This window comes from Epargyreus clarus, unplaced genomic scaffold (assembly GCF_041222505.1).
Source record: "Epargyreus clarus isolate Ecla_fem2 unplaced genomic scaffold, WU_Ecla_fem_2.2 ptg000017l, whole genome shotgun sequence".
Classification (NCBI taxonomy): Eukaryota; Metazoa; Arthropoda; class Insecta; order Lepidoptera; family Hesperiidae; genus Epargyreus; species Epargyreus clarus.
Genome location: NW_027332225.1, coordinates 9,757,684 through 9,778,035, shown reverse-complemented (window position 1 = coordinate 9,778,035; position 20,352 = coordinate 9,757,684). Strand labels below are relative to the sequence as shown.

Here is a 20,352-nt window from a genome sequence, read left to right as displayed (position 1 = left end):
TTTGGCAAATCATTTATATAAACTAAAAATAGAAACGGACCTAGGATGGAGCCCTGAGGTACACCTATTTTAATATTAGAACCTGCTGATAATGCTCCATTATGCCCTAGTTGTCTCGTCCTCGATGATCATAGAATACTGACTGTTAGTTAGCTCCCTAGCACTTACTAACGCCACATAAGTTTAAATAATCTTTCTGAAAATAAAAATTCTGCATAATCTGTACCTCGTTGTCTGTCACGCGCTGTCATTACGTCGAGCTGTCATACGTTTTCTATGTCGCTTAACGACGCCACATGTTTGTCACCGCAATAATATATAAAATATGTTATTTTATGTATAATGTATATAGTGTTATGTTAAAAAATGACGATTGGAGACCAAACAAGAAGAATTTTCAATGGATATACGGACGGAGCGGATATACGGGCAATGTTTGTGCGAGTTCGACAACGACAAGTTCGTTCCGGAATGTATTGGTAAGTTTATTTTCTTTATTATGTTCCCGCCAATTCTGTGTTTTGTTATGGACACTCAGGCCCATCTGCGGGATGAGGCGGTGTTGAAACATCTCAAAACTCAAAGACGGTCCTTCAAAATCATCAGATGGACGTTAAGGCAACGTCAAAAGATTTCATAAAAAGGGTTTGAAACATATCTGATGGATACTTAGGCTCACCTTCATTGTGTGACCGTTTGACCGTGTCGGTACATCTCGGAGCTCAGAGATGTACCAAGTCCCAGATAATGGACACTTATGCCCAGCAGATGGGTAAGGCGGCATTGAAATATTTCAAAACAAATGAATGGGCTTTATATACCATTTGATAGACACTCAGGCCCACCTGTGGGGTGAGGCGGTGTCAAAACATTTGAAAACTCAAAAGCCGACCTATCTGATCTTTGTTTTTTCTCTGATCATTTCTTAAGCTGCCATATATTCAGAAGGAATATCATGGTCAAACTTGCTTAAGCTGCCATGGATATTCGCAAGGAATATCATGGTCATACATTTATTGCAACTATTGTGATATTGTTTAGTTCTAAAGAGCAATGTAATAAATGACAGTTAATAACTGTTCATTGTAAACAGTGGTTAATATTCCATATAGGACCACTATGTGTCTTTCCAAGATCCAGCTGGTATGAGCACTTGAAGCATGTTTCTATAAGAATTGCGGGGGAGATTAATCTTACCAACAATAAATGAAGAACGGTTACTGATTAGGCTAATGAAAAGCCCTGATAACTTACTTATAACATTAATTTCAAGTGAACAATTTATAATGATAAAGTATTAACATTATCATAATAAATATTTATTTATACCTGAAATACTTGGAAACGACATGAAATTTATAGCCCGTCTAAAATTAAACTTATTCATGAAGCAATTTAATTATTGACAAAAATATTGCTAATCAGATTGTGAATAAGGCACATAGGATTTATTTTATCATGGACTATGCAAGAACTCTCTCAGTCTGAGGAGAGACCTGTACCCAGTAGTGGGATAGAAATTGGGATAGAAGATTTGTGAAGAAGAATTGTGACCGAATGTTTGGTGAATAACTTAGAGTATTTGGGGAAACACTCACATTTGAAAAAAAAAAAAAAAAAAAAAATAGATATAGTTTCCAAAGCTCAATTCTGTGATGATGGTGGGTTATTGAATCCATAATGAAACGAGACTCATTCATTATTGATTAAAAAACAAGTGGGTATTATCCCGGGGTGTAATCCATTGCAGTTGTTCACAACGGTAACAAAATCTTACATTATATCATCACAGATATAATGTTGCTGCAAAGTACTTATACTGTATCTTATACAGTACCTATACTGTACCTTAGGTAACCATGACCACAGATAAAATATGGTTTCCTATATCTCTAAAAAATTTATGTTTCAGAGGTGTTTTTCTCCTATTAGAGAAGCAGACGACTTTTTAATATTATGATGACTTACATCAAACATGAAGACTTAATAATTGTACAGCAAATACCAAAAACTAAAATTAACCCAGTTCTTTAAACTAGTGGGGACCTCTCTATACAAGTGTCCAGACGATGGCAAGAAAGAGATTGAACCAACCCGCAACTCAACACAGGAAGGAAGACAGGCATCCATTCCGGAGTTACTCAATGCTTAACCGTACTCAACTGTACAAGACTGGTATGTATAAATATCAAATTTGATTCATACCATTGATGGCATGATTACCATCTTAATTATGCTGACCTATGAATGAATATATTTTCCCTCTAAAATGAGAAATGGAAATAATAGATAACATTCATTCGGTAACAATGTACAAGTAACAATATTTAAGGAAAAAAACACAAGTCAACCATTCTATTCCATTACAATTTGTTTCCTTAGCTTAACAGCAACATGGTAATACAATGCATACGCATATTAAATTTAAGAAAGAAACTAATTTTATTTCAATATTTGAACATAACAAATTTTAACATAGGCCACCTGCTCAATAAATAATTTTAATTAGCATAGACTTACATAATATTGTACTATGTGATAATATATTTTGTATACAAAACTGTTACCTAAGGCTATTTTTGCCAAGTAATAAACCTAGTGTTAATGAAGGAGTGACATGTTGCCTAGTAAGTAAGTAATAAGAACATCATTTGATATAAATTTTGTTTGTTGATATAAAAATTTGTTCAGTTTTTTATAAGAGTTTATTGCTTATTTATTATTATTGGCTGACTTTGTATAGCATATATACACTTGTTATGTACCTTTATGAATATAAATATCATAGCCTGGTATTTCATACTTTTGACAATTATGTGTCAACAAAAATAAATAAAATTATTCATTTAAAGGAAACGTAAGTTCCTTGAAATTCAGTCCATATAATTGCTATCTTTAAATATATATTGTATTATATATATATATCAATAAATTAAATAAATTTACTTTCTTTTTGAAATCCTTTGTTAAGATGACTTTAATAATATGCCACAGCAATTAGTGGATAAAATGCTTTATTAGTATACAGCACCTACACTTGCATAATCTTAAGGATTATATTAAGTAAATTTTGTGAAAAAAGCAAGGCATTTTTGAATTATATAAATTCATTCATAAATTTTATATCAAGGAACTACTTAGGTCATACAGAATGGGAATGAAATAAAATATTTAGTTTCAAAAGTATACACAATAATATTTACAACATTGAAATATTATCTTCTATGTCTCCATATTTTTATAGGACAAAATCAAAAGAATAAAGAAACTGGAATTCAGGGTAACCTATTAGATATCCAACCTTTGTTTACCTTGATTAAAATATTATTGGAGTCTTAACCAATTATATCCCTCAAAATAATTACATATTTATTCATACAGCTGAGCATAAGATGAGTTCACAGTGATTTTTTCGTGATATATATTATTATATATATCACTTAATTAATATATACAATGTTTATATTAATTCGACAGTTACAAATTATATTTAATTATAATTACAATTTATGCAAATATATGTACATAAATATATACATACATATTATATATATAGAGGTAGTACATAATAAATAAATATATAAATTTATATTTGTAAAACGCCATGGGTAATTGTGCTGAATCCCACAGTGTCAAATCGCTAAAGGATCCAGCGCACCGATATCCCGCGTGCGTTCAAATAACTCCGTCTTGAGAACAAATGAGAAATTCACATACGTGTGATACAAGTATATATATGTGGAACATTACATTAATATAAAAAAAAAAAAAAAAGAAAAATGGTATCAGAGAGCATTCCTGATAGACGTTTTTTGTATTCAAAATTGGGAACAAATGTTAACAAGTGATACTTTACAGTATTATTATTATTATTTTAATAGTACCTATATGTGGATAGCCTTCTTACTGCAGCAATAAACATTTGAAATGCAGAGAAAATATAAATGATTACTATATTTATTTTAGTTCGATACAAAATATTACATACTTTAGCCTCCACTATTACCAATCAAGTTAATATAAATGATAACTATACATAAAATTATGAAACTTGAGAAGTTTGGACTCTGTAAAAAAAAAAAAAAAAAACAAATTCATATAATAATATTTTAAATATTTTATTTATGTTTCATAAGGAACCACATTTGGTCCATTTGAACCGTTTTGGTGGTATCATTTAGTACACTGTGCTATAGATTGCCTCATCTATGCAATCAAAAGTTATGCAATAAGTTTTGTTACATATTATCATTTATTATATATACTTATGTAATAGATAAGACTTCTGGGGCCACGGCAGTGCCACCGCCAAGTCGAAAAATATTTATTTTATAAGTACTGTGCTTTTTTTTTGTATTGAATGTATAAGATGCTGAATTATGCTACATTCTCTTATTATAATTGGTTCTTTTTTAAGTAAAGAAGTCATAAACACACACAGGGAAGAATTAATGGAAGCGCGGAGTTGAAACAGAATTTATTATTTGATTTTTAGGATGTTTCCTAATTGAACACTTCGTTTCCGACCGGTACAGCGACCGTTCCACCACACAGGTCAGCACCTGCGTGGCGTATTTATTTCATAGCTGTGTGATGTTTGTCCGTATTGATTCTACAACAGGTCTTTGAACATCTAACAGTCAGTATTCTATGATCATCGAGGACGAGACAACTAGGGCATAATTGTACAATCAAACAAACTTACCAAGTGTAGTTCGATTGAAATTATGCTCCTAGTTGTCTCGTCCGAAGATGATCAGTCCCACCCTCCCCTGCAGGTATTACACCTGCTCCCGAAAGTTGTAGAATCAATTAAGTGTAGTAACAGATGTCCACGGGCGGCAGTAGCCACTTGACATCCGGTGGACGGCATACTTGTATGCTACTCCTATACTAAAATATATTTACAACTTTAAACTGAATGACAGCTCGACGTAATGACAGCGCGTGACAGACAACGAGGTACAGATTATGCAGAATTTTTATTTTCAGAAAGATTATTTAAACTTATGTGGCGTTAGTAAGTGCTAGGGAGCTAACTAACAGTCAGTATTCTATGATCATCTTCGGACGAGACAACTAGGAGCATAATTTCAATCGAACTACACTTGGTAAGTTTGTTTGATTGTACAATTTACTTGCACTCGTTGGACTCATCATATTAGGTACTCGTGGCACATTCTCTGAATCTGTGTGGTTTAAGCCCCCATACTAACTATTCTCTCTCTCTCTCTCTAGTCTATAATTATTAATTTTTAATCATATTAATGCTATGATAAAAGTTTAATACAAGAAGCTTCTAATATTACAAAATATTTTATTATTAGCCCTAACTATAATGTTTATGTTCGTAGATAGACCGTTTAACATGCATGGATGAATTTATAGGTTAACCTACTTTCTTATAATGCAGTACACGCAAGTTAGAACCCTAATGACTTTTTTTGTTGTGGAATTAGGACGCAAACATTGTTCTTCAGCCTCTATTTTAATGAGGAGTATTAAAAATATCAAAAGACAATAAAATCAATAGGCCTCTCACCACACACAACGCATTTTTAAACGTAGGAAATTAATAATTCGTTTTTTATATTAACTTGAAATTCTTGTCGTTTCTCTGCAAGGTGTGGTGTTGACTACAACATTCGAGTCTGCGATATTCCGCAACTCGTCAACAGATGGCGTCACTAGTATTTCTGAATCACGCTATTGAAATTGTCTAAATTTGTAATGTTTATTTCTATCTAATGAAAGCAGTGCTGAGCGCTGCTGTGTTTTGATTTGAAGGATGTGGTAAGGGAGAGGTATTCTAGCTCTGTCGTCAGGAGTAGTGGTGCATCTGTGGTCGACTTCAGGTAGGTATCTAATATTATCTGTGGTTGATTGCAAATATCCATGGTTTCTATCAGGTGGACTGTATGCTAATCTGCTACTCCTATAATATAATAATCGGATCTTGTGTCCGTGAGTTTATGTACGTATATCTATGATACAACACTGACAACGGTGGGGTTACCGTGTTCTTCAACTTCGGGCCATTTTACTGTCATTCGTCTCTTAGCGGATTACGGCGGATTTGGGATAAGGACAATATCCTCTCAACGACTACAGATTTAAATATCGCCCGTCAGAACACAATAGGTAAGCGATAAACGAAGTGCTTAGTGTATCATAATATATTTTATGATGAGAAGAACTTGGATAGTCCACTGATCAAATGCAGATTTCACTTTTGATCTTTAAAACGTATTATTGGCAGTAGATTTTCTCAATATAATCTTACAGTATTAAAAAAATACCATTAATAAATACATTAGAAATAAGTTAATGACTTCTAAATATTAGGGGAGAGACCCAAGTCACATACCCCAAGATTTTCGGTCTGTATGGAGACCGAAAATCTTATCTCAAGACAATCTCTAACTTATGTAAGAACTGCTTAAGTGCACCTGGCATTCTTTGGGGATTGGAAAGTGTTTTTACGACATTGGAAGGTTCGAGGTGCAAATCCCAGGCACACATCTCTATTATTTTAGTTATGTGCGTATTAGAATAAGTTACTAATTGCTGTAACTTATTTAATATAAATTAGTTAACGTTTAATATAGTAATAATATATAATGTAATGTTAAATCTTTGTTGAATTAATTGTATTTAATTATATTGAAATTGAATTGTAATATTTGCATGCTATTAAATTAATATAGCTGAATATGATACAAATATATATATTGTAAGACCTGTAATGACTAATATTCATGGCAAATAAATGATTAAATGATTAAATGTAATGGTAAAGGAATTCGTCGTAAGGAAACCCACCCGCCTAAGAGTTCTTCAAAATTGAAGATCGTGTGAACTCTTTATATTCGCAATTGACTAGAAAATGTCCTAAGCCCTTTTCAATCTGAGACCCTAACCCAACAGGGGGACAATAAAGAAGACGACGAAATATCCATTTACACCATATTTCTGAACAAATTATTTGGTTCTAATATCACACTACATTAAATCCTTTCATCCTTAGGGCTCGAACACAAAACTGCGATGCGACGCGATGCGAATTCGCAACGCAGAAAATTGCGATGCGAATTGCTGCGATGCGATATTGTGCGGCGTACCGTCTCTCAGGGTGACAAACAACAACAACCACTGTGCGATGCGAATCAATTCGCAAGTTCTTGCGATGCGTCGAGGGAGCTCGCAGATTTTTGCGATGCGACGTCGCATCGCAGTTTTGTGTACGAACCCTTACTCTGTACATTATCATAAGTTTTAATGTTTCCCAATCTTCTTGTTCTTCGTGGGTGTTATAAAACCCGTTTAATAAAAAGTGACTGAAGCACTCGACGTTATATTTCGCCGGCAAAATACGTCTCCTTTAATCTCTTAGGAGATTTTCTGGTACCCGATTTTTGGTTTATCTCTGCATTTTTGAAGCAGTGAAAGTTTAAGCAGCACTTTAGAATAAATAGTATTTTGTTTGACAAAGTAATATGAGTTGATGTTGAAGTAAAGACAATGATTATAATCTTTAGATAAAAAGATGGAGCTTAGAGCCACTTAAGGCAGTCTTCAATATTTTTTTATTATATTTAAATACCAAACGAGCATGCAGTACATGGTAATTGGCTACTGTCGGCAATCAGTAATCAACTCCAGATAAGATTAGGTTTTCTATCTGAGGTCGCCACCTATAGAAGATGGTAGAACCCTTTGTGATTCGACTCCGGCGGCACCACCGCTACACCGCTATTTCTACATGATAACATCAGTGTTAGGTGCTGCTGTGTTCCGGTTTGAAGGATGTGGTAAGGGAGACAGACTTTTCCGAGGCGTTCCAGCTTAGTCCTCAGGGGTAGCGGCTCATCTATGGCCGACCTCAGGTAGGAATATCTAATCTTATCTGGGGTTGATTACAGATGTCCATGGGCGGCAGTAGCCACTTACTATCTGGTGGACTGCATGCTACTCCTATATTATAAAAAAAAGATGCTACCCTTTAAGACTAAGTTGGGACGCTTCGGATACTATTATTCAGATTTTTGTATGTAAAAATGTTAACCATTTGTGTACTTGTACGACAATCGGGTTGTCCTGCGGTAGTAGTCAGACTAAAATCGTCAAGGTGAAAACGCCCTAATTTTGTTCAGTTTCCATTTTGTGAACATCAAATACATAATTATATATCAATAATGTATGGTCTATTTCACGCTAATTTAGTTTTACTGGTAATATTGTTCCCGAATATAACATCTCTAATTTGATTCACATTATTATGAAAACTTGTATTGTATTCACAATATTGTGTTCAATTTGGATCTTGTGCAAATATGTACTAAACTGTTTATATTTGAGATAAATTACATTTAAACGTATAAATGCTGCACATAAATTATACACAGGATAAATCCTCATGGTATGACAACTCCATCTCCAACATCAATAATTAATTATATGTACCACTATGTAAAATTGTATATTATTTACCCTTTAGTAGATGCAAATTCGCCCACGTATGGAGTTTCTAGCGCCGTTTCTTCTCCATAGCGAAACACCTTCCGAAGCGGTGGTAGTTTGTTGACTTTCAAAAAGTATTCTATATGAATCAATTTTGAATAAATGAGATTTGAATTTGAGCCGAGCACAGTACCCTTACCAGGAGTTTTTACGTTTTGACAAATATGACTGTTTTGGTATTTGTGTACGTATTTGCCCATACAAATTCCAATCAGCGCCCCTAGCGGATTGTGTCAGAACCAGGAAATCGTATGGCCAATACGTAAACAAATACCAAAACAGTCATATTTTTGAAACGTAAAAACTCCTGGTAAGGGTACACATATGTTGCGCACTTGAGGAGTAAGATGGTCACTTCATAATTATGCAAACCAGCCGTTTAACGTTCATTATTAAATAAATCTACCCAGTGTTAGCCTACAAAAGATCGATATTTGACAATGTCAAACAGGCAGATATTGTTAAAGTTCGATTTTCATAGACAAAACGTTGGATAGATTGATTATTAATAATCGAGGTAAGACATTAAAAATCATGCCACTTCTTGTTAATATTTGCGTAATACCTATAAGACCCCTTGTAAAGTTGGTCTACAAAAATGCTAATTGAAACTATGTAACACTTGCCCTACTTTCAAAAATATTAAGGGCTGTGCCAACAACGCCAGCTGCTTGATATGCTGCCATAGACATTTTTAAACAACCTCAGAAGACTAAAGTCCTACCTGAGGTCAGCTACAGTACCCTTACCATGAGTTTTTAAATCATCCCACAATTTTACGTTACGTTTACTCAATCCATTATTCTGTTCCGTTTGCTTCAATAGACTGAGAAAACTAAACAATAAGTAAGTGCTCAAGCCTTTTTGTCTACCTCACATGTTCGCAAAAGAGAGAGATAAAACGTAAAGCGCCATTTTGTCAATTTAGACATTTAATGTTACGTTACCGACATTATAGTTCAGTAGCATTACCATGAGTTGGCATAGAAACGCCACTATAGAAATGGTAAATAGAAAACTATTGTCATTTTGCTAGTGAATAACATAACTACTATCGTTACGGTATTTCTTGACAACGTCTGTCAAATTAATGACTCATGGGACCGAATTTGTATGGCAATAGATCATAATGACATTCGCTAGCGATTTGATTTCGATAGGTTTTTTACGTATCGAGTTACGTCACTACGGATTTTAGTTCTACGAGTAACCACCAGAGGCGCTGTACAATTTTTCATACATTTATTTTACGCAGTCGCTAGCGAGTAATACTTTTGTAAACTCATGGTAGTCCACAATCCGTAGAGGATCAGGGACGCTGATTGGAAATTGTATGGGCAAATACGTAAACAAATATCAAAACAGTCATATTTGTCAAAACGTAAAAACTCATGGTAAGGGTACAGGTACGTTACTATCTCCAAGGACTAAGTTGGAACGTCTCAGGTAAGTATGCCTACCTTGCCACACCCTTCAAACTAGAACGCAGCGGCGTCCAAGACTGCTGTTATTAGACAGAAATAGGTGTGGCGATGGTCTGGAGACACACCACAGCGGGTTCTACCACCTTGTATCGCCTTCAACCTATTCGTGATTTTTCTTAATATATACAAAAATATAAAATGCATTACAATCTATTAGATTCTATCAGATATTCGATATTTAATAATTAAAGTATCCAAATTTAATTACCCAAGCATATTATATTCAAGCATTTTATCTAATAAGCATGAAAAAATATCAAAATCTGAGGGTTTTGAAATAGATTTTTTTTATGTATTTTCGGGAACAAAAGCAACCCATTCTCGCCGACGTTTGTACAGTAACTGGAATTTATTGTAAAACAATGCAAGATTGCGGGTACGAGGTCGTAAATCTGGTCGCTTCACAAACATAAAATATAGTAGGCCCCAGAATAATATTGGATTTGATACGGTTAGGTACTTTAGTATTTACTGAAGCAACTGAAGTTGAACGATACAGAAGTGAGGAAGTTGAGAAATAAATATGTAGTTTCATTCCAGCTTATAAAATTGTCTAGATTATTTTGTAGAAGAGGTTGGTCACAGAATCCATTCTCCTGAAGACGAAGTAGGTAGTAGTTTGAAGGTGGTAGAACCTTATGTGGTTCGACTCCGGCGGCACCACCGCCACGCCTATTTCTGCCTAATAACAGCAGTGTTAGGCGCTGCTGTGTTCCGTTTTGAAGGGTGTGGTAAGGGAGACAGACTTTTCCGAGGTGTTCCAGCTTAGTCCTCAGGGATAGCGGCGCGTCTGTGGCCGACCTCAGGTAGGAATATCTGATCCTACCTGGGGTTGATTACAGATGTACATGGGCGGCAGTAGCCACTTACCATCAGGTGGACTGCATGCTCATCTGCTACTCCTATATTATAAAAAAATGGTAGGTACACTTAAAGCATTTCTGGATCATTACACCTATATATCAGAATACAGTAGTTCTTAACACTGATATTATAATTATGACGTAAGTGTAAAAACACGGCTAACTTTTATATATCCCAAAATATGGTGACGGTATAAAGGTAGTTTTCCTCACGGCTGTTTTCAGACAAATTTATATTCTTAAAAAAAAGTTATTCAGTGAACTGAGGCCTAATCCTTTTCATCAGAGACCTGTTCCCAGCAATGGGACAATAATCCGTTGACGATGTATTTTTAGGATCTTCCGACTATATATTAAAACCAGTCTCCAAAATAATCCTATCGCTGACAAAACAAACCTATTCAAATGCGATGCGCATACAAAACTCAAAGTAAATTAGCGGCGGCGAAATTAGCGATAACTAGAATTCGAAATTATGATACGAAGTTGCGAACAAGCGATGTAATGTATAAACGTGTGTAATATAATGCAAATTGAAATAGAACTAACTTCCCGAACATTATCATGACAAACGGGAGCGAATCGCGCGGGTGTGGCGGGATTGCTGATTTGCATAATTTGTGCTAATATATGGACAAGTTAATGGACACTGATACCTCCGATTGATGTCCTACGTTTTGTTATTTTGTGTGGATTTGATTGATTGGGTTCGTAATTAGGAGTATTTGCTTTAAATGTTGATATATTTTGGTTTGCAATCCTCTATGGAACGAGCAATGTTAAAGATTTGTCAAAATTATGTACTGTAGAAATCAATTATAATTTGCTGTAACGGTAAATCATGAGGATTTTTTGATGATCATGAGGACATGAGTGACGATGACGCAAAGAGACCCAACTCTGTATTAATTTCGTAACTTTCATTACAGAAAACAGTTGCAAATTTCGCAATAGCTTTTCAGTGCTCAATAAATGCAGACTAACGCCACACCTACTTCTGTCTATTAACAGCAGGGTTAGGTTAGGTTAGTCCTTGGGAGCGACAGTATAATAATATGTCCTTGGTTTAAGCTATGGTCGGGAGCGACAGGGCCTGGAAAGCGGTTAAATCCTTCTGCAAGGAAGTAATCTCGCAGAAGGAGGCTGCGGAGAGGGAGAGAGAGAAAACCTTAGACCTCCGTATCGGCAGCTGGAAAACCGGGCGTAGGAGAAGGATTCGCCACGCCCATCTCCTACCCCCAAGACGGAGGCATGGCGTAGGACACGGGGGTGTCCGACGTCATAAATAGGCCTCGAGATATGTAATTTGTCCATAAACCCGACCAGTGAAATGTTTAAGATTTTTTTTGATTAAAATATATTCTGGACTGAAATTTTTAGACAAGCCTTTGCAATATAATTTTCGACATCTTTAATTCGACTTAAAATACTTTTCACCCATTATCCAGCTCGGTGAAGGTCGTCTTATATCGGGATCTTAGATCGAGAAGTCGTCATGGCGGCACGGACAATGTAATTTATTTATTTATTTATTTTACCACGCCTACAGCTTAACAAACAAAACTTATAAACTATAATATTATACATATATAACTGTTCTATGTATGTAAGCCAATTATAGGCGTGTACAATTTACACGTATGACATGTTATTGCTTATTTTAGCGGTTAACATAATATCGAACACAATGCATATAATTCAAAACTTAGAAACATTATGAGGTAATTAATGAACGTAAATACTAAGACATTAATTTTACATTAATAATTCGATTAGCTTCTTTTTCAAGCCAAGGCTTGTATCATGAAAGATATAAATGTCTCTGACTGTAATGCACTGACCTATTATAATCAGATGAACAAAATGGCTGCTATTATTGCATTAAAGGTAACTCGAAACGCGACGGGACAAATGTTTTATGCATTTGATCGTAGAAATAAATTATTCATGCTTAAAATAATTGTCGAATGAATAATTGAATAATTTGACCAGCGCATTTCGATTAAATCAGTGTCGATTTATAGTTGTAACTAGAACTATAAACAGTATAGGTGGCTTTTATTTATGTTATAGTTAATCAAAAATAAATTTATTTGTTTTTTCTAGGATAGACGAATTTTTCATCGGATGTACAGCATACAGCATACAGTATGTTTTCTTTTATATATAATACAAAAGTAAACGAGCGAAGTCCAGCAGAATGTGGATTTTACCGCATAACTAAATAACGTGTAATCAATTCCAGAAAATTTCGAGTCATACCTGGTCGGCCATAGGTACGTTGCTACAGGAGGACTAAATTGAAATACCTCGATTAAGAATGGCTCCCTTACAACACCCTTTAAAGCAAAGACAGCAGCGCTTAGCACTGCCGTTATTAGGCTGAAACAGGCGTGGAAGTGGTGCCGTCGGAGTTGAAGTTCAAAGGGTTCTACCACCTTAAGTACTTGTATGATGTCTCTTAATCTATATAGCAATGATAATATTATCTATAGCCGAAATAACTTACGGTCAGATGAACTACATACTAATTTGTTACTTACTTATGTAAAATTAGGGCGAAATATTTTTTTTTTGGAAATTTCGAAGTCATAAAGCGCATGCACATGCAACGAGTTTGTTCATTAGCAGTCTCGAAAAAGTCTGGAAGTTTCGCCAACTTTATTTACCTGAGGGGTATTACTGTAAGGGTTTTAGTTTTACTTTTAATTCCACCTTGTACTGCTAATTGGACTAGGTGCCTTGAAGTGGAAAACTATTATTTATCAAGAGAAAACTTTGATTCCAATTAACTATACTGTCTATATAATGGATTGTCTATAAATAGACATGGGAAAACATTTTAGTAACTTTTCCCTTTTGCTTGTCAACCGATTTGTTAAAGTACTTTTGTCTGCCGCACATGTTCGCAAAAAAGAGAGACAAAACATAAAGCACCATTTTGTCAATTTAGACATTTAATGTTACGTTACTGACACTATAGTTCTGATACAATCTGCTAGGCGCGCTGACTGGAAATTGTATGGGCAAATACGTAAACAAATACCAAAACAGTCATATTTGTCAAAACGTTAAAACTCATGGTAAGGGTACTGGTTTAAATGTGAAGGTGTGCTATTTTCAATTAAGTTTCATTGTAAGCGGTAGTAATAAATAAATCGTCTCCATATTATTTAAGATGATATGGACTTACTATAAAATACAATAATTAAACACGTATCTCAATACAGCTATTGACAAATAAATAAAGATAAATAGGATTAGATATAAGTAATTTGCGAAACTTATTGAATAGCATTAACCCTACGCGCGCAACGCAACGCAATAACTTGAAATTGCTTCTCGTCATGTTATTGCGTGAAAGAGCCGTAATTTTCTCAGACGTTGGAAAATTTTTCAATTTAACGCAATGTTTTGTTGTGAATAGACTCGTTATCCGTCAACTTGATGTGAATTGCACGCTATTTGAAATATTTATATCATGATTAATTCTGTCAATTTTATTTTGCAATCATGATTATTACGTTCTTATATCAAATATGACAGTGAACGATTGAATGAGGTCGAAATAAACTTTATATATTTTTGACTTTTTCAAGGGCTACTTTGCAGTCATAATTATTGTGTTATTAAATTATCGTACGACATAAGGCATGGTTGTAAAATTTACTTAAAAATAAAAGACATTCCAATTTTGTAACTTAAATCTAAGATGTAATCGGCATTAAAAAAACTATCTTCATATATAGAACTAATAACTATAATTCAATAAATAAATCTGTTTTCTAATACAGCTATTGTCAAATAAATAAAAAAAAATATAAGTAATTTGCGAAACTTATTGAATAGCATTAACCGTACACGCGCAACGCAACGCAATAACTTGAAATTGCTTCTCGTCATGTTATTGCGTGAAAGAGCCGTAATTTTCTCAGACGTTGGACAATTTTTCAATTTAACGCAATGTTTTGTTGTGAATAGACTCGTTATCCGTCAACTTGTTGGAAATCGTAATTTATTTGAAATAACCTTTATAAATTGTCGATTTCTATAAATCTCATTTTGCTGCATGATTATTGTGATCATCATATTGAAGGCAATGAAAGACTAATCTGGTTAAGAAACTCAGTCTCTCGATCAAGGGCTCCGAGGTTCAAATCCCAGGCACGCACCTCTGATTTTTCAATTTTATGTGCGTATTAGCAATTAATTATCACTTGCTTAAACGGTGAAGGAAAACACCGTGAGGAAACCTGCATACCTGTGAGATTTCTAAAAAAAATTATCTCAAAGGTATGTGAAGTCTACCAATAAGCACTTGGCCAGCGCGGTGGACTATAGCCTAATCTTTCTCATTCTGAGAGGAGAACCGTGCCCAGCAGTGGGACAGTAATGGGTTGTTTTAAATTCAGTTAAATTCACTTTTGATCGATCTTAATAATAATAACTCATTCAATTATTTATTTAAAGGAACAAATACTCATTTACATTTTTGATTATTATTTGATTATTTACTTAAAAAATTTAAATGTAGAAAGCTGCAATGCTAAATATACCTACAGTCTACTCTACCGCTTATTATCTTCAGGATGCTGTTGCATCTTTAAGTAACTCCTATTCTATTATGTGAAATACAGATCAAAACATAAATAAAGAATGATTATAGAAACAAAACAAGATTCCTTAAAAATCCTATGGCCGTCCCACAATACGTCCCCATACAACTCATATTTAGAAATACGTCAAGCCTTGGCTGCAGAAATTACCAATGAATGAGACACACAAACATAACATGCTTGAAATACATTACCCTCCGTATTCAGATAAAAACATAATAATGTGTTGTAATTTTTAATGTTCATTCTTAAGCAATTGTTAGGATTGCAATAGGTGAAAACCCTAAATTTACATTATATTTACTTGGTTCAAACACTTATTTTCCTTAAAGCTGGCAACCCTAGAATCAGTGTAAAACCTACTCCACTTGCATTATTGCACTTTAGTTTAATCCCACTGGACTTGAAAGTTTGTAATACCACACTTCTCTCAAAACTCCGTGAAAGCCTTGCGGTACCCTTTAATCGAATTTGGGCGAAACTTCTTAGGAACTTTTAAAATACGAGTCTGTGAAATTTCGTCCGCATGCTGGAGTGTGGGCGAAGACACTGACAAATAAAATTTGTAGACTTATTTGAAATGTTGTAGAACTCTGTGTGGTTTGATGGGGCATCACTACTTTATATTCGTACATTTTCTTGTTACAACAATTATTACAACGTTTTATTAAATTGTTACAACGTAGCATTATTGTGTTTTAGTTTAAAGATTCAAGACAACATGAGACGTTTCCACTTCAGGGGTCTATCATACATATATTATATGTGGAAGGACTCTATAAGCAAATTTGGGTGAACTTCTTAAGAACTTTTAAAATACGAGTCTGTGAAATTTCGTCGCCATGCTGGAGTGTAGGAGCGAAGACACTGACAAAAAAAAAATCTAGATTTATTTGAAATGTTGTAGACTACGCGCTTTGATGGGGCATCACTACTATATTTTTTCGACTCATAAATATGTATCGTTACTGTGTTGTACGTTGGAGGGTTCAGACTTCATAAAATACTTTAAATTTAGTAGTATGTGACTGCTATACATTATATTTTAAAGTACCCTTTGATTGAATTTTGCGCGAACCTTCTTAGGAACTTTTTAAAATAAGAGCCTGTGAAGATGAAGAACTGACAAATAAGATGGGGCATCACTACTACATTTGCTTGTCTTACAATAACGTAGCATTAATGTTCTTTAGTTTGAAAAGTCGAGACAACATGAAATGGTTCAACTTTTATAATGCGTAACTGCCATACATTATATTTGGAAGTACTCTATAATTGAATTTGGGCGAATATCTTAGGATCTTTTATAATACGAGTCTGTGAATTTTGTCCGCATGGTAGTGCTGGGAGTGGTGAAGACGCTCATAAATAAATTTCGTTGACTTATTTGAAATGTTGTAGAACTCTGTGTGTTTTGATGGGGTATTACTTCTTATACATTTTCTTGTTACAACAACGTATCGTTACTATGTTGTAGTTTGAAGGGTTAAGACTATATTACACATTTCAACTTTTTCCGGGACCAGAATAGGACTACGGTATCCCCTGCCTATCGTAAGAGGCGACTAAAAGGGGCTTTCTGGGATCGCGATGGGCGGCGGTATTTGTGCCCGCACATTGTTTTGCACACTAGATGGTTTGGCGAGTTTTATGCTCACCTGGGTAGAGCCCTACGGGGCAAGATGCTTAGAGATGCTTTGGAGATCCCGAAGTCCTCAACGCAGCGTCGAGGACGATTACTAGGGAGGGGTTCTAGTGCGGTAAAAATCCCACATAACCCCGTGTCGCTCCCACGGCACCGGGTACCTTTTGAAGATTTTTCCCCTCGTTAACAAAAATAAAAGACATTAAAGTCAAATAAATATTGCGGCAGCGCCACCAGAGTCGAAACAGAGAGTTCGTAACGTATATTTTTATTTGTACATTTTTGATAGGTGATGTTAATTATCTTTAAGTATGTAGATTTTCGTAACGTATTTTATATATCATCATCATCATCATCAACCCATTACTGTCCCACTGCTGGGCACGGGTCTCCTCTTATAATGAGAAGGATAAGGCCATAGTCCACCGCGCTGGCCAAGTGCGTATTGGTAGACTTCACATACCTTTGAGATTTTTTTTTTATAAATCTTTCAGGTATGCAGGTTTCCTCACGATGTTTTCCTTCACCGTTTAAGCAAGTGATAATTAATTTCTAATACGCACATAATTTTTGAAAAAATCAGAGGTGCGTGCCTGGGATTTGAACCTCGGACCCCTCGATCGTTTCTTAACCTAGTGGTTAAGAAACGCGGCCTTTTATATATACACCGATAAAATGAGTTGGCTAAATGAGTACATGAAGTTTCGTAACGTCTATTTTTATACGAACATTTTTGATAACTGAAATTCATTAGCTTTAAGTATAAAGATTTTCGTAACGTACTCATATATCTACACCGATAAAATGAGTTGGAAAATAAGTGCACAGACTTTATACGTACATTTTATGTACAGAAATGTACATTTTTAGGTAGAAGAAATTCATTAGCTTTTGCGTTTAGCGAAAGCCTGCGATACTTTACATGTTAACCCCAACACATTACGTCGGGAGTTTTGAGCAAACAGTAATTTTGTAACGTCGAGAACTGTGAACAAACAAATGGGAGTAATTTAACTTCAGTACCTTAAGTAATGGTAGGATGTTAAAAATTATGTATTTGTTTGTGTTAATTATAACAAAAATAATTTAAAATTCGAAAAATTTCCAGTGTATCCTTACCGGCGTTTTTGGCTTCTTCACATAGCACACAAAGTTTAATTGACAAGATACTACATAAAATGTCTTTTAGTAATCCTGAAATTGCTTATGTGAACGAAGCCGAAACTGCCTGGACATTGGCCTGCCCAGGGCAAAATTTTCCTGATGACAAAACTATTCAGAGATTGTGGGACGAGCCCATTTGTAAATATTACCAAAAAAAACTTTTAGACAACTCACAAAATCTTTCAGAGCGGGCTCGTCTTTTAGCAGTCTCTGAAAAAGAGTCAGGTTTTTGGCTGCAGGCTTTACCATCATACAATTTAGGTACGTTTTTTGATAATATATCATTTTCAATTTGTGTCTGCCTGCGTTTAGGTATGAAAACAAATGAGCCACATCGCTGTCTCTGTGGTGAAAATGTCAGCCAGTTTGGCCACCACGGACTGTCTTGCCGCCGCAGTGCTGGTCGCTTGTCGCGTCATGCGTGTGTCAACGATATCATCCGAAGGGCCCTTGTTACCATCAACGTGCTGGCTTGCCTTGAGCCGAATGGTATTGCACGTGATGATGGCAAGCGGCCCGACGGTATGACTCTCGTTCCCTGGAAACAGGGGAGGTCACTTGTATGGGATGCGACTTGCGTGGATACGCTGGCTCCATCCCATATTTCAGTGACCTCGACGCATGCGGGAGGTGCGGCAGAGGCGGCTGAATCTGTGAAGCGGCGCAAATATGCAGCCTTGGGGGATGGCTACATATTTGTGCCGTTTGCGGTAGAGACTCTGGGTCCGTGGGGGCCAGAAGCACGACGGTTCTTCAAAGAAATGTCGTCGCGTCTGGTTGACGTTTCTGGAGACCCAAGAGCTGGTGCGTACTTTGGCCAAAGAATAAGTTTGGCCATACAACGCGGCAACGCAGCCAGCATTCTTGGGACTCTACCGGGAGGCAGTGATTTGGACTCATTGTTTTATATTTAATTATTTAAGTTTTAATATTTCTTTTTTGTTTAAATTATATTTTTTGTGTATATTGTATATAGATTTTAAGTTTGTAAATAGATAGATATATTATATATAATTGTTACTTAATTAAAATGAGTTAATGGAAAAAAAAAACAAAAATATAATATTTTGATGATTTTGAAATTATTTGCGATTCCTTTGAGAATTATCATATTTAGAACTTTCGTAGATAAAACAAATCGTAATGTATAAATCCGACTTCTTTGGTAGGTATAGTCAATACCTACTAAAGATCAAAATTTGTATTATTTTCCTAGGAGTATTATCAAATATTGACCTTCGGTACATACATCACTGGATAAATAAAACTGATTGTACAGTATATCCATCGTGAAAACATCGTGAAAAAAGTTACTTAAAAATCACAAATTGTGTAAAGTATCAATTTGCACTTGCCTAACGCGATGAACTATGGTCTAAGCTTTTCTCACTAGATTCATGTCCACCAGTGGGACCATAATGGATTGATAACCATATTTGTAGTTTGAGGTAATACACATAGATTAGTAAAGATACTTCGCCGCCTTGAAATTGAATGAAGCCACAAACGGCTTATTAGTAAGTTCTTTTTTTTAATCTTGACAAATAAAAACATTTTTAGAGAAAATTTACGAATAAATAACTAATACTACGTAATTTACATAATAAATAAATCAGTAATTCAAATATTTTAGGGACATTTTAGCATTTTGGCAAAACTTTTTTACGCAACTATTTCAATTCTCAAAACTGGGTACATTTTCTTGTTAGGAGTGAGTAATCTTTACTAATCTATGGTAATACATAACAAAGTACAGTAAACAAACATAGTATCCAAAAATAGAATTAGCTAAGCATACTTATAAAACGTATTGTAGTAACATCAAAGGTTATAAATCAAACAATGGTTCGTTGAAACAATTAATTAACTTTTCCACAGCGATATTTCCTTTTGTCAATTCGTATTTAACCTCGACCCAATTTGTTCCATGAACAGTAGATGCCTCTCACTAGTTTATTGCGTCATTGGTAAAACGATAGAGTTTGTTTATGATTTGAAAAAGCACGTATTTTTAATATTTTTAGCTGTGATAGCTCAGTGGAGTTTTGGTTGAGATTTTT

The 20,352-nt window shown here is 34.9% G+C and overlaps 1 long non-coding RNA gene across 1 annotated transcript; it reads left to right on the top strand.

Annotated features, from left to right (window-relative positions):
• Positions 1 to 281: 281 nt before the first annotated feature.
• On the top strand, positions 282 to 5,125 carry LOC140749108 (uncharacterized). Its single transcript, XR_012103024.1, has 3 exons — positions 282 to 479; positions 1,913 to 2,175; positions 4,993 to 5,125. It is a non-coding gene; the product is annotated as an uncharacterized LOC140749108 (long non-coding RNA).
• The last annotated feature ends 15,227 nt before the right edge of the window (positions 5,126 to 20,352 follow it).